This window comes from Bubalus bubalis, chromosome 8 (genome assembly GCF_019923935.1).
Source record: "Bubalus bubalis isolate 160015118507 breed Murrah chromosome 8, NDDB_SH_1, whole genome shotgun sequence".
Taxonomy (NCBI): domain Eukaryota; kingdom Metazoa; phylum Chordata; class Mammalia; order Artiodactyla; family Bovidae; genus Bubalus; species Bubalus bubalis.
Window position 1 is genome coordinate 15,869,314 of NC_059164.1, and position 14,675 is coordinate 15,883,988.

General features: G+C 42.3%; 1 protein-coding gene across 13 annotated transcripts in view; it reads right to left on the bottom strand.

Annotated features, from left to right (window-relative positions):
- ICA1 (islet cell autoantigen 1) overlaps positions 1 to 14,675 on the bottom strand; it is a 164,749-nt gene that overhangs the window by 50,083 nt on the left and 99,991 nt on the right. The window lies entirely within an intron of this gene.

Sequence of the window (14,675 nt, forward strand, 5' to 3'; positions counted from 1 at the left end):
AGGACAATGTTTTCCCCGTTGTTTTCCTGTGGTTCTTTGAAGCTGATGTCCCCATATACTCTTCATTACCTTCCTCTAAAATAAACATCTTACATAACGTGGTACATTTGTTAAAAAAATATGAAATTAACACTGATACCATCTTATTAACTAAACAACAGATGTTATTCAGATTTCACCAGCTGTTTCACTGTCTTTTTTTTTTCCTGCCTCGAGATCCAATCTAGGATACCACATAGGAAATTGTGATGCAGCCCAAAAAACTATCCCCACAGATAAACTTTCAATGTTCTATTATTGTGTATGTACCCAAGTAATCTTCCATCCATCCCTACGCCATGTATCAGTAGTAATTCAGGGATGGAGTGGGGGATAAGGGAGCTTTCAGAAATGTCTATTCTACATATTATTTGATAATAAAATAGAAAGTTTTAAAAATTAAATACAGTTACAGTACAAACAGTAGAGTCAAAATTTCCCCTTTAGCTAACCTGAAGCATCAACACATCCAACTTTAACAGGGAAGTTAGTCACATACTAATTTATCTCAGATAATTCATGCAGATGTAGTGACCAGGTAGGTAACTGGAGTTGGGAATAATGCTGACTCGTGAATGGCAGCTCTTTCATCACAGGATACTCGGGTAGGGGGTGGGGTGGGGACTTGAGGATGATGTCTGCCTTAATCGCCATTATATGATTAGCACCTAGCAACCTCGCACAGAGCAGGTGTTGAACAGATATCTGGTGACTGAATGAAGCAAATTTCCAGACCATTTCAAACGGTAAAGTGCTTGAGTGCCATTTTAAAGTAGAACCTTGAGAATAGTCTTAAAAGTAATAATTTTTATATAAAAATAAACATGAAGGTCATGTGATTTAGATTATAATAACTTTTCCCACTAATAATCTATATTTGCAGGTTTCAAAATTATAGGGCATTATATAATAACAGTAGCCACTGATCCAGTAGCTACCATTCATAATAACATAACATTGAAAACAATTTAGCAATAGATATAATTCACAATGAATACAACTGGTACAACTGAACAATTAATACAATTCACTCATCACATACCAACCTTATTCTGTTAGCCTCTGTATTGCCTTGTCTGACTGCTGAGAAGAAGAGGCTTTGTCAGAAGACTTAACTGACCCACAGAGCTGGCATTCTAGATTAGCCTGCCTGACTCCAAAGCTGCACTATCTGTCCCCTGCCCCACGAACAACTTCCACAACTTCTTGCAAAGTCAAAGCTCAAAATTATGATTCTACCCAGAAACACATGTTTTCCTGTAGATGTCTATGGAACTGGAAAATAATCAGGCAATCCATTTAATATCATATTGACAGAATTAATGCCCTATATGAATAGGGTCTTGTTTCGATAGCTGTGTAAAGCATTTCCTAAGAATTCCTCTGTATTCCTAGTCAATAGAGTTTGGAAACCCAGCAAATAGAAGTCATCAAGCTCCCCTCAAGCCACACCATGAGCTTAAACCCAGAACATGATCATTCCTTGCTATGGAATGGACAGACTCCAGGGAAAACTACGGGAGTGCACAAGCTGTAAAAAGTTAGGATGTGTTAAATACCAGCAATTTTCTGCCTTCCTTGGAGAAGAGTAAGGATGATACAAAAAAGAAAACCCTAGTTCCTGAAGGGAGAAGTGGGAGAGTGCGGAGGGAAAGATGTTTAAGCAGCAGAGAGTTCCACTGCAGGTACCCTCTGGTTCACTCGAGGCTCGACCTGGGAAGAACCCTTCAGCAGGGATCCTGAGAGGCATCTGTCCTACCCTTTCCTTCTGAAGGGGGAGGAAATAACTCCAGGTGTGAGCGTTCATGCATGCATTCATTCAACACATACTTAGTGTGAGGGAGCTTCTTCTATGTCAGGACCAGTGCTAGGCACTGGGAGGTCTGTAAAGGAATAAGACATATGGCAGGTGGTTAAAAAATACTTAAGGATGAATGCACAGAGGCACAGGCTCCTCCAGTCTTTTAGAGACGATGGACAAGTTAGCGACTGTATTTAATGCAATGGGAGAAGTACAGCAGAACTGAGTGAAGACAGAGGCAGCACGGACAAGGGGCTGATTAATGCTGAGGGTGGCAGGGATGGGGGTGCACCGATGGTCTCCCCAACTACAGGCCTCCCTGCTATCCACACCCTTAGCCCTGAGACCCTGGAGTCTCCACCCACTCTGACACTGGGCATGGTGTGTGATCTGCTTTGGCCAATGGGCCAGATGTGATGAAACTGGAAGCTTGGGAAAAAAAAAATGCTAGCATGCTTCCACTTTCTCTCTCCCTTCTTTGAGACTGCAGTGAGAACATGCCCCGGCCAACCTGAGAATGTGCCTGGGCTGGCCAACTGAAGTGACGCTGAGGCTTGTGAATGCAAGAGACATGAGGAGGTAAACCCAGCGGTCCTAAGAGATCAGCTGTTGGCCAGCTGATACCCAGATATCTGAGCGAGGCCAGCTATGATCAGCCGAGCCTCTCCCCTCCCCATAGTTGACCAAAGACTCATGCGTGAGCCCAGCAGAGACCAGAAGCGCCTTGCTAACTCACAGACCAATGAGCAGTAAGAAATGCTCACTGTGTTAAGCCACTGAGTGTTACAGTTGTTTATTTCATAGCATCACTATGACCATGTTGTCATCGTTTAGTTGCTAAGTTGTATCCAACTTGCGACCCCATGGGCTCTCCATGAGATTCTCTGGGCAAGAAGACTAGAGTGGCTTGCCACTTCCTTCCCTGGGGGAATCTTCTCTACCCAGGAATCGAACCCGTGGCTCCTGCTGTGTCTCCTGCATTGCAGGCAGGTTCTTTACTGCTGAGCCACTGATATAAACTGTGAGTTGGGGGATAATGAAGACCACATTATTAGGGGGGATATCTGAGTATATCTGATATCTGGGTCTTAAGTCATGACTAGGAGTACACAGTAACTACCAGGTAGACACAAGGCCTGTTAAGGCAGAGGTTCTAGATTTTTCTAACGAAATGCAAATAACTTTATGGTGGGATGTGAATTTTGCTTTTTCCTTTACATTAACATAATAAGTTAAACATAGATATTCTTTTATCCTGGAAGAAAACTTAATTCCTTTGCTTATAACACAAGGCTCATGAATTAAACACTGAAATGTGCCCTAATTTAATTCTGTCTGAATTTTGTAAAGTAATTTTAGAAACCTAGAAGAAGACTTCAACACTTTACCCAGTGAGTTCTGAAAGGCCATTTGCTTTGTGTATCAACAATGATTATTAAAATACTCGATGCACTGCTGAGTTTCCAAATGTTGAGCTCCTTCCCTGCCAAACAAGAAGGATGTGACACCGCTGGGCATTGTGAATGCGGCAAAGTTCATTTACTATTTTGTGTTCCATGTCTGTCCTCTAAAACACATCCCTAGTTTGCTGCCCGAGGACAAAACACCAAGAACACAGGTGAGCACAGGCCACATCGAGAGTCTAATATCGTGTGTCTCCACTAGGACTTAAGTGACAATGTTTTATTATTCCTTTCAATCCCAAATAAAGTATTTTCAATTACATAAACATCTTGAGGAGCTCCTGTGGTTTTCAAGGTTCTTTAAAAAAATCTTCAAATCAATGTATCTTTTCTGATTTCTTAATTTTATTCCTGTTGCCCCCCACTCTGTCCTCTTACTCTCCAAACTCTAGGGAATGATCACATATATTAGATCCTCTTTAGCATGGGTCCTGCCCTCCCAAGGCTGCAAAAATACAATTCACCAGAAAAAGGAGTAATGTCTTGCATGCTAAAACAACAGGGCATTTTCTCTGTACTTACGTTTCCTAACCTGAAACCCTACCTCTTAGCCCCAACTTGAACTGCTTATGATGAAGCCAAAGCTATTCATACTCAGTGCAGTCTGGCTTCTCCATTCAGTGGGAAAGGTCTTCATGTTACTCCACAACCACATCATTTGAGGGTAGCTTCACATTTTGTCCTAGTGTTTTCTTTCCTTTAAAAGTAAAATAAAGCTAACTCCCCATCTTACTCTTACTTGGACATTATCTTCTAGGAGATGGCTTTGCCTCTCTCTCTATTCAATCATTTATCAAACATTTACTGAATATCTTCCATGCGCCGATAGCAGTGAGCAAAATGGAGGCCTCATGATGCTAGTTCAAGGGGCATTTTCATATCAGTGAGGAAATAACAGAGTGAAGCGACTTGAAGGAAAGTCACACAGTTCCGTAAGAATGATTTACCCAGAGATCCGATTGAGAGGCTGTTCTCCTGGGAGGTGGGACTCAAGCTCTCTCCTGAAGGACTGAGCATGAGAAGCCATACAAGGAGAGAGAGCTCCAGCAGAGGGGAGAGCATGTGCAAAGGACCAGGGTGGAGGGCAGTAAGACAGGTCCCAGAAAACTAGTGTGGCTGGATTGCTGAGAGCAGACAGAGAGGTGGTATGAGACGAGGCAAGAGAGGAGGCTGGGGCACAGCTCAGGGTCTTGTGGGTGTGCTCAGTATTTCAGTTTCTATCCCGGGGCTTCCAGGGTGGCACTAGAGGTAAAGAGTTGCCTTCTGATGCAAGAGATGCGGGTTCGATCCCTGGGTCAGGAAGATCCCCTGGAGGAGGAAATGGCAACCCACTCCAGTAATGCTGCCTGGAGAATCCCATGGACAGAGGAGCCTGGCGTTTATCCTGGGTGTATCAAATGCATTTTCTTTTTTTTCAAAATGCATTTTTAACCTATGATGATTTTATTGAGACATAACCCCAATATAAGTTGAGGAAGACCTGTGTGTCTCTGACGCTGCAGCTTGATGGTTAATATAAGCAGTATTTTGTCCAAAACGAGAAAGATGCAGTTGTCATCTTACTTCATTTCCTAAGCATGCGTTTTGAACTTTAACAGTTCAGCAATAATAAATAAGTAGTGATAATTTTAAAGCTTTTCATTACTGCTGAAATCACAGATAAAATTGAATTTTTTGGTTAGCATTCCCTTTACATGAATTAATAAAACTTTATTCAAGACAACAATTTTGGATCCATCTGTATAATCAGGACAGGCATAACTGTGGCTGACATGCTCTCAACCCATTTACACGAACACCATCGTTTGGACACTCATTTTTAGATACTCAATTTCAGACACTAATGGAAAAAAAGCCAATTTCTTTCCTACCCTTTCCTGCTCTTCAGAAGTTCAAGTTTATAAATGTTCTGATCATGAGTATAAAAGTCACCTAGGAGAATGGAGCGCACCAATGTCTCAAAGTGATCTTCTAGGAATGGATAAAAGGCTGTACTAGGGATGTATAAGATACTGTACTGTACGAACACCTTCATCAGTTATCTTGATGATGCAGGACAAGCAGGCACCCATATCATAGTCTACTCTTCCAAGTTTCCAGGGAAGAGAGTTTTAACTCTCCTTTGTTTATTTCGTGTGATCATGTGTTCCAAGTTGGGTGAGGAAAAGAAAAAGGAATGAACACTCTGGATAGCACTGTTTTACAACTGCTTCATGCTGCAGTTCTTCAAAGTATGCAAAATTATCCTCATTTGCATAGAAGAAAAAAACTGAGGTACAAAGTAATTTGCCTAAAACCAAGTAGCCAGTAAGTAGAAAGGCCAGGGGCTGGTCTGGGTTAGATGTTATCTCCTCTTGTATAAAGTACAAAGTCCACACCCATACAGGCTTCCCAGGTGGCACTAGTGTTAAAGAACCCGCCTACCAATGCAGGAGACATAAGAGGCACAGCTTAGATCCTTGGGCTGGGAAGATCCCCTGGAGGAGGGTATGGCAACCCACTCCAGTATTCTTACCTGGAGAATCCCATGGACAGAGGAGCTTGACGGGCTACAGTCTATGGGGTCACAAAGAGTTGGACACGAATGAAGGATTTAGCACGCACACATGCCACACTCATACCCTGCCTGCCAGCCTTCAGCCCATCCGCTTCCTCTCCCATATCACCTGCCAGGCACTATACACTCCAGCTACACCAGGTCAAACCCGTATCCATGCTTCTGCTGAGTTCTTCTGCCTGGAAAGTCCCCTTCCCCTTGCTGTGCACACAGCAACTTGTACTCACACTGTAGAGCTTCCACGCAAAAGTTTTCTCCCATGAGACCCTTTTCCTGTCGCTTCTCAGGAGAGTTAGCAGCCGCTTCCTCTGTATAATCAAGGCACCTTGCGAACTGGCTTAGCACACAAAGCTATGGTAAGTGCTACCTGCCCCCAGGTAAGACCAGCTATCCTCTGAACTAGAAGCTACGTGAGGGTGAAAGTATACTGTCCAGTTTTTTAAGGCTAAGGCTGCATGCCTCCAGGTAGCAGGTATAAAAAACACTGAATGAATAAGGACAGAGCATACCAGAAGGAGTGAACCATCAGGCTATGGGATACGCACCACGTGCTCTGTCTGCTGAATTACCATTAGACTTCCCCAGACACCGTCCCTCTTCCTCAACCCCTATTCTCCACCACTAACTGATGATACACAGGCACATATTCTCATTTGCTGCTCACAATACTCCTACACCATAATTTTGTTTCTGTTTCACAGAGAAGGAAGCTGGTTTTCAGAAACATTAGGTAACTCACCCCAGCTTGCTTGACTGGCAGGGGAGGGGCAGGATGTGAAAGTCCACGCTCATGTCACCGAAACACTTTGCTGTCCTAACTGTAGCAAATCTCAAACCAGTAAGATTAACTGCATATCACCCAAAATGTGGATGTCAGCACTTGGTCCACTACTCTTTTCACTTGTCACTTTGTCGACTCATTGCGTCAAAATAATTTAACATATTCAACGTCTGTGACTCTGGCTTCTTGTTCGAAAATACAAACTGTTGTTCACCATGCAACACGTTCATTCACACAGGAATCAAAGAGTAAGGTTTTCTATTCTCAAGGCCTTGGCAAGTTGAAATAAAGATGGTTAAAATGAGTCACAATTATGTAGTTTGCAATACGCCGATAGAGTTCAGATTAATTTAGTTAGTTACCACATGGCCCTGAGTGTTTTAATGTTTGCTCAGCTGCTGAGTTGTTTTTTTTTTTTCTTTGTTTTTTAACTTAAGAAAGCAATTCTGTCATCAGAAAATTTAACCGACTGGGTTCACTTCCTCTTTTAGGTCATTAGTGGAAGTATTAACTCAGGTCACAAGACCAAACCCAGGGTGCCCGCTTTATCAATTTCTAATCTGAGAAGCACATGTTTCAGGAGAGAGTAAAGGGCTATAGTTCTGTCTCTTTATCCCACTGATATTCTTGTACTTTATTGAGATCTTAAACATATATCATTATTCCTTTTCTATTTACTACTTTTTGGGGATCATTTATTCATGTCTACATTTCATGTGAAAGGCTGGCAAATGTGCCAGTTGTCTCCTGGCTGCCCAAGCTACACCTGCTGGTACATTACATTATGGTATATTTTCATTATGCTTATTGATGGTTCTATAAGTAATCATGATGCACAAACACAAATAAACTCCTAAATTAACAGGTGACTTGATTTGCTGAGAACTACCTTGCTTAAGGAGTGGTGTTCATTCATTCTGCTGCAGGTCCTGGATAAAGCAAAGAAGGGAAAAAGATTGAGACTTTCCCTTTGTGGATGTATTTGGCTGCCTTTGAGTTCCAAAGTGTGGTGGACCTGGGTACTCTGAGCAATCGGGAAAAGACCGACTCATAACAACACTTTTGCTGGTTCCCAGAACTTGGAGGGTGAAGACAGGCTCTGTAACCTGCACAAGCACACCCTTCGTGCTCTGCCCCACGTGCTTACCTCTCTCTCCTAATTCTTTTCTCCCAGTGTGATCTCTCAGCTTATAAAGTGGTTTCACCCTTTTCCTCTTCGCATGTGGTTCCCAATGATATCATATTTCTTCTTCTTTCTTGGCCCTTCACAATCCAGCTTGTGCCACTTCTTCTAGAAACCACACTTCCATCCCTAAGGCACATGCTCCTCTTTCCGGGCCTCAACGGCACCTTACTGTCCTCTTATGGGACACATCACATTACATGGTCATTATCATTTTAACTGACTATCTTTGTCCATATTCTCCAGGGAGCTTGGGGCAGGAACCATATCTTGGTTATGTTACCCTGGTACTAATAGAAAGAGCTAAAAATGCTAGTCAAAGAAAGTTTTTAACCTGGTGAACGAAAGTGAAAGTCGCTCAGTTGTGTCCAGCTCTTTGGGACCCCATGGACTGTAGCCTGCCAGGGTCTGCTGCCCATGGGTGTTCTCCAGGAAAGAATACTGGAGTGGGTTGCCATGCCCTCCTCCAGGGGATCTTCCCTATCCAAGGATTGAACCCAGGTCTCCCACATTGCAGGCAGATTCTTTACCAGCTTTACACCAGGGAAGCCCAAGAATACTGGAGAGGGGGTAGCCTATTCCTTCTCCAGGGGATCTTCATGACCCAGGAATTGAACCAGGGTCTCCTGCATTGCAGGAGGATTCTATACCAGCTGAGCCACCAGGGAACCTGGTGCATAGTAATATAACACACACCATCACGTGCTTTGGGCCTGTAGCTTCTACTTAAAAAAAATTTCTTTTGAATGTTATTTATTCATTGATTTAGCTACCTGAGGTCTTAGCTTTGACACGTGAGATCTCCACTGCCTCATGTGAGGTCTTTTTTTGAATGCACTGACTTTCTACTTGTGGCCTCCAGAGCTCACAGGCTCAGTAGCTGTGGAGCACAAGGGCTTACTGGCTCCACAGCGTGTGGGATCTTAGTTTCCTGACTGGGGATCCCAGGGACAGTGTCCCCTGCACTGCAAAGTGGATTCTTAACTACTGGACCACCGGGAAGTCCCGGCTTCTACTCTTATAGTCTGATGACCGATGTTAGCTCTCACTTCAGGAGCATGTGTGTGTATGTCTGTGTGTGTGTCTTTAAGAAGAAGACATGTCACAGTAGTTTCATGCCAAGAAGGAAATGGGTCCAGATCCTTCAATTCCCCATTCATATAAATCTTAAAAACATTTTCTGTGTTGAGATTTGACATATTTCTGTAGCACTTCTTTGCTCCTTCCTGCTGGAAATCATCTCATTCCAATTTGTTCTATGTCAGCTCTTCTGGAAAAACTTGGGTTTTGTGTTCTTTGCACACGTCTAATCCACTAACGTTTTGTGTCAGTGGTCGGTGGTGATTCCTTTCGTTGTTACAGGCCTGAGAACATCTCGGATTTTCAGTTGATGGGCAAATGCTCTTGTGACTGTGGCTGCCAGTGGCCCATCAATATCCATGCGCCCGTCTACAGGTTCCAGTGCCCCCCAACAACAGGTGTGGCCGTGGGACAAAGTTCTCTCCAGCAGCATGTGAGCAGAGGTAATGTGCATCACCCCCAGGTGTGGCCTAAAGCCTTTCTGCCTGTGCTCCTGTGGGTCATTTAGAGATCAGGCTGAGTGCATCTTTGCAGTTCATAAATGTTTCCACTCAGCCTGGTCTCTAGATGACTCGGAGGAGGAACCACTCCAAAAACCTGGACACCTGCCCAGTACTATTTTGTGAGCACAAACAAACAAAACCAAAAAAACCTTTTATTGGTTTAAGCCATGGAATTATGAGATTTGGGGTATCCCTTGGACTTCCCTGGTGGCTCAGACAGTAAAGCGTCTGCCTACAATGTGGGAGGCCCAGGTTCAATTCCTGGGCCGGGAAGATCTCCTGGAGAAGGAAATGGCCACCCGCTCCACTATTCTTGCCTGGAAAATCCCATGGACGGAGGAGCCTGGTAGGGCTACAGTCCATGGGGTCGCAAAGAGTCGGACATGACTGAGTGACTTCACTTTCCTTTTCCTTTCCTTTGTACCACAGCCTATCCTAAACTACTCATCCTAACATAGGCATGGTTTTAAGACAAGGTTGTTTAAATGACAAAGATGCAGACTTCCCTGGTGGTTCAGTGGTTAACAATCTGCCTGAATAATGCAAGGGACAAGGGTTCGATCCCTGGTCCAGGAAGACGTCATATGCTGCAGAACAACTAAGCCCCTGTTGCAAAACTATCAAGCCCACACTCTAGAGACCGTGCTCCACAACGAGAGAAGCCACCACAATTAAAGCCCACACCCTGCAACAAAGAGTAGACCCACCTGCTGCTCTAGAGAAAAGCCTGTCGGCAGCAAGGAAGACTTTCAGCAGACAAATAACAATACTAAATCTAAAAAAAAAAATGACAAGATGCTAGATACAATGTTGGGAGCATGTTAGTCTATTAGTCCCACAGACAACTATCAGCTCTCCAACGGTTCGGTATTTCCACTGCTATTTTGATCATCAGTTCAGGTCAGTCGCTCAGTCCTGTCTGACTCTTTGCAATCCCTTGGACTGAAGCACACCAGGCTTCCCTGTCCATCATCAACTCCCAGAGTTTACTCAAACTCATGTCCATTGAGTCGGTGATGCCATCCAACCATCTTATCCTCTGTTGTCTCCTTTTCTTCCTGCTCTCAATCTTTCCCAGCATCAGGGTCTTTTCAAATAAGTCAGTTCTCCACATCAGGTGGCCAAAGGATTGGAGTTTCAGCTTCAGCATCAGTCCTTCCAATGAATATTCAGGACTGATCTCCTTTAGGATGGACTGGTTAGATCTTCTTGTAGTCCAAGTGACTCTCAAGTCTTCTCCAACACCACGGTTCAAAAGCATCAATTCTTCAGCACTCAGCTTTCTTTATAGTCCAACTCTCACATCCATAAATAACCACTGGGAAAACCATTGCTTTGACTAGATGAACCTTTGTTGGCAAAGTAATGTCTCTGCTTTTTAATATGCTGTCTAGATTGGTCATAACTTTTCTTCCAAGGAATAACCATCTTTTAATTTCACAGCTGCAATCACCATCTGCAGTGATTTTGGAGCCCAAAACATAAAGTCTCTCACTGTTTCTACTGTTTCCCCATCTATTGGCCATGAAGTGATGGGGCCAGATGCCATGATCTTCATTTTCTGAATGTTGAGCTTTAAGCCAACTTTTTCACTCTCCTTTTCCACTTTCATCAAGAGGCTCTTTAATTCTTCTTTGCTTTCTGCCATAAGGGTGCTGACATCTGCATATGTGAGGTTATTGATATTTCTCCTGGCAATCTTGATTCCAGCTTGTGTTTCTTCCAGTCCAGTGTTTCTCATGATGTACTCTGCATATAAGTTAAATAAGCAGGGTGACAATATATAGCCTTGATGTATTCCTTTGCCTATTTGGAACCAGTCTGTTGTTCCATGTCCAGTTCTAACTGTTGCTTCCTGACCTGCATACAGATTTCTCAAGAGGCAGGTCAGGTGGTCTGGTGTTCCCATCTCTTTCAGAATTTTCCACAGTTTGTTGTGATCCACACAGTCAAGGTTTTGGTGTAGTTAATAAAGCAGAATCAGATGTTTTTCTGAAATTCTCTTGCTTTTTTGATGATCCATTGGGTGTTGGCAATTTGATCTCTGGTTCCTCTGTCTTTTTTAAATCTAGCTTGAACATCTGGAAGTTCACGGTTCACGAACTATTGAAGCCTGGTGAATTTTGAGCATCACTTTAGTAGCATGTGAGATGAGTGCAATTGTGCAGTAGTATGAGCATTCTTTGGCATTGACTTTTTTTGGGATTGGAATGAAATGGATCTTTTCCAATCCTGTGGCGACTGCTGAGTTTTCCAAATTTGCTGGCATATTGAGTGTAGCACTTTCACAGCAACATCTTTTAAGATATGGAATAGCTCAGCTGGAACTCCATTACCTCCACTACCTTTGTCGATAGTGATGCTTCCAAAAGCCCACTTGACTTCACATTCCAGGATGTCTGGCTCTAAGTCAGTGATCACACCATCATGGTTATCTGGGTCATTAAGATCTTTTTTGTACAGTTCTTCTGTGTATTTTTTGCCACCTCTTCTTAATAGCTTTTGCTTCTGTTAGGTCCATACCATTTCTGTCGTTTATTGAGCCCATCTCTACATGAAATGTTCTCTTCGTATCTCTAATTTTCTTGAAGAGATCTCTAGTCTTTCCCATTCTGTTGTTTTCCTCTATTTCTTTGCATTGATCACTGAAGAAGGCTTTCTTATCTCTCCTTGCTATTCTTTGGAACTCTGTATTCAAATGGGTATATCTTCCCTTTTCTCCTTTGCCTTTTGCCTCTCTTCTTTTCACAGCTATTTGTAAGGCCTCCCCAGACAATCATTTTTCCTTTTTGCCTTTCTTTTTCTTGGGGATGGTCTCAATCCCTGCCTCCTGTGTAATGTCATGAACCTCCATCCATAGTTCTTCAGGCACTCTGTCTATCAGATCTAATCCCTTGAATCTATTTCTCACTTCCACTGTATCATCATAAGGGATTTGATTTAGGTCACACCTGAATGTTCTAGTGGTTTTCCCTACTTTCTTCAATTTCAGTCTGAATTTGATCATCAACAAGTATGTAAATACCATCAGGAAACTACTGAAATGTTCAACAATTCATTTTAATGCCACTGATTTTTTAAAGAAAGGTCTTCAGGCAACAGTGGTGGGGCAATCAGTGTGTGTGTGGGGTGCATCTGAGAAGAGGGAAACTGCTGGAAAATCCTTTGGTACTTCTTTAATCATCAGAACTGAGAAATCTTAAATGATGCTCTGGTGACCTTCCAACTCTCTTAGCCCAAGTTACCCAAATTAGCTCCCAAATGCTTATTATATGTTCCTTGGAAAGGAACATTTTTATATAAAAATGCTTTTCATATTTTTATACAAAAGAGGTCTCTTGATATTTTGGGTTGGAAGATATATGCTTGAAGTGGTGAAGAAATATAGAATTGGATATGAAAACAAAAGTACACCCCTTACTAAAATGGTCCTTTTCTTTTTAAAAGGCCTATAAATAATTGTCACTAAAATTCATTTCAGTCTGTGCTTTCTTTCAGATATGCTCTATGCTTATATTTTTCCCTTCCTCTCCCCAAACTCCTTATTTTCAGTTTTTTTTTTTTTTACTATTTTATTGAGGTATAGCTGAGAGTGAAAAAATATGAAGCTGATTGCCCTGTATACTTTGAAATATGTATATACCCACATAAGTATCACCCAGAATAATACATAGAATATTTTCAGCCCTCTGGTAGGCTTCTTTGTATTACTTGGTCAACACCTCCTCAAAAATAGAATATTTTGACCTCTATCACCATGGATTAGTTCTGTCTGATTTTAAGGAAAGCATATACTACATATTCTGTGATGTCTGTTTCTTTCACTCAACACCACGTTCAGGAGATATATCCATATTATTGCAATCTAGTAAAGGAGTACGTCAAGGCTGCATATTGTCACCTTGCTTATTTAACTTATATGCAGAGTACATCATGAGAAACGCTGGGCTGGAAGAAGCACAAGATGGAATTAAGATTGCCGGGAGAAATATCAATAACCTCAGATATGTTGATGACACCACCCTTATGTCAGAAAGTGAAGAGGAACTAAAGAGCCTCTTGATGAAAATGAAAGAGGAGAGTGAAAAAGTTGGCTTAAAGCTCAACATTCAGAAAACGAAGATCATGGCATCTGATCCCATCACTTCATGGCAGATAGATGGGGAAACAGTGGAAACAGTGTCAGACTTTATTTTTTGGGGGGCTCCAAAATCACTGCAGATGGTGACTGCAGCCATGAAATTAAAAGACGCTTACTCCTTGGAAGAAAAGTTATGACCAACCTAGATAGCATATTCAAAAGCAGAGACATTACTTTGCCAACAAAGGTCCATCTAGTCAAGGCTATGGTTTTTCCAGTGGTCATGTATGGATGTGAGAGTTGGACTGTGAGGAAAGCTGAGCGTCAAAGAATTGATTCTTTTGAACTGTGGTGTTAGAGAAGACTCTTGAGAGTCCCTTGGACTGCAAGGAGATCCAATCAGTCCATTCTAAAGGAGATCAGTCCTGGGTGTTCATTGGAAGGAATGATGCTAAAGCTGAAACTTTAAAGAGGTACTTGGGCCACCTCGTGCGAAGAGTTGACTCATTGGAAAAGACCCTGATGCTGGGAGGCATTGGGGGCAGGAGGAGAAGGGGATGACAGAGGATGTGATGGCTAGATGGCATAATCGACTCGATGGACATGTGTTTGGGTGAACTCCAGGAGTTGGTGATGGACAGGGAGGCCTGGCGTGCTGCGATTCATGGGGTTGCAAAGAGTAGGACACGACTGATCGACTGAACTGAACTGAATGTTTATTTCTTATTCATTGCCCTATAGTGTTCTAGTGATTGAATAACATTACAATTGATTTATCCATCATACTGTTGATAGACATTTGGTTTGTTGTCACTTTGAGGCTATTATGAATAACACTGCTGTGAACATTCTTGTATATGTTTTTTACACACACATTCCTTGGGTGTATGCCCAGAAGTAGACTATTTTTAGTAGATAACGCTACACAGTTTACTATAGTGCTTCTATCAGTTAAAATCATGTATGATATTTAAGTTGTACTTCAGCAAGATTCTTCAGATCTTCTATCCTAGCTTAGACTCCACATTTTGATTGTTTGAGTAATGTCTGTTTCCCCTATTACACTATGAATTCTATGAAGACAAGGGCAGCAATGGCCTTAACACACATTTTATTTTCAGAGCCTTGTACAGTATCTGGGATATATTAATTGCTGATAAATACTTAAAGGAATTACCATGAAATTT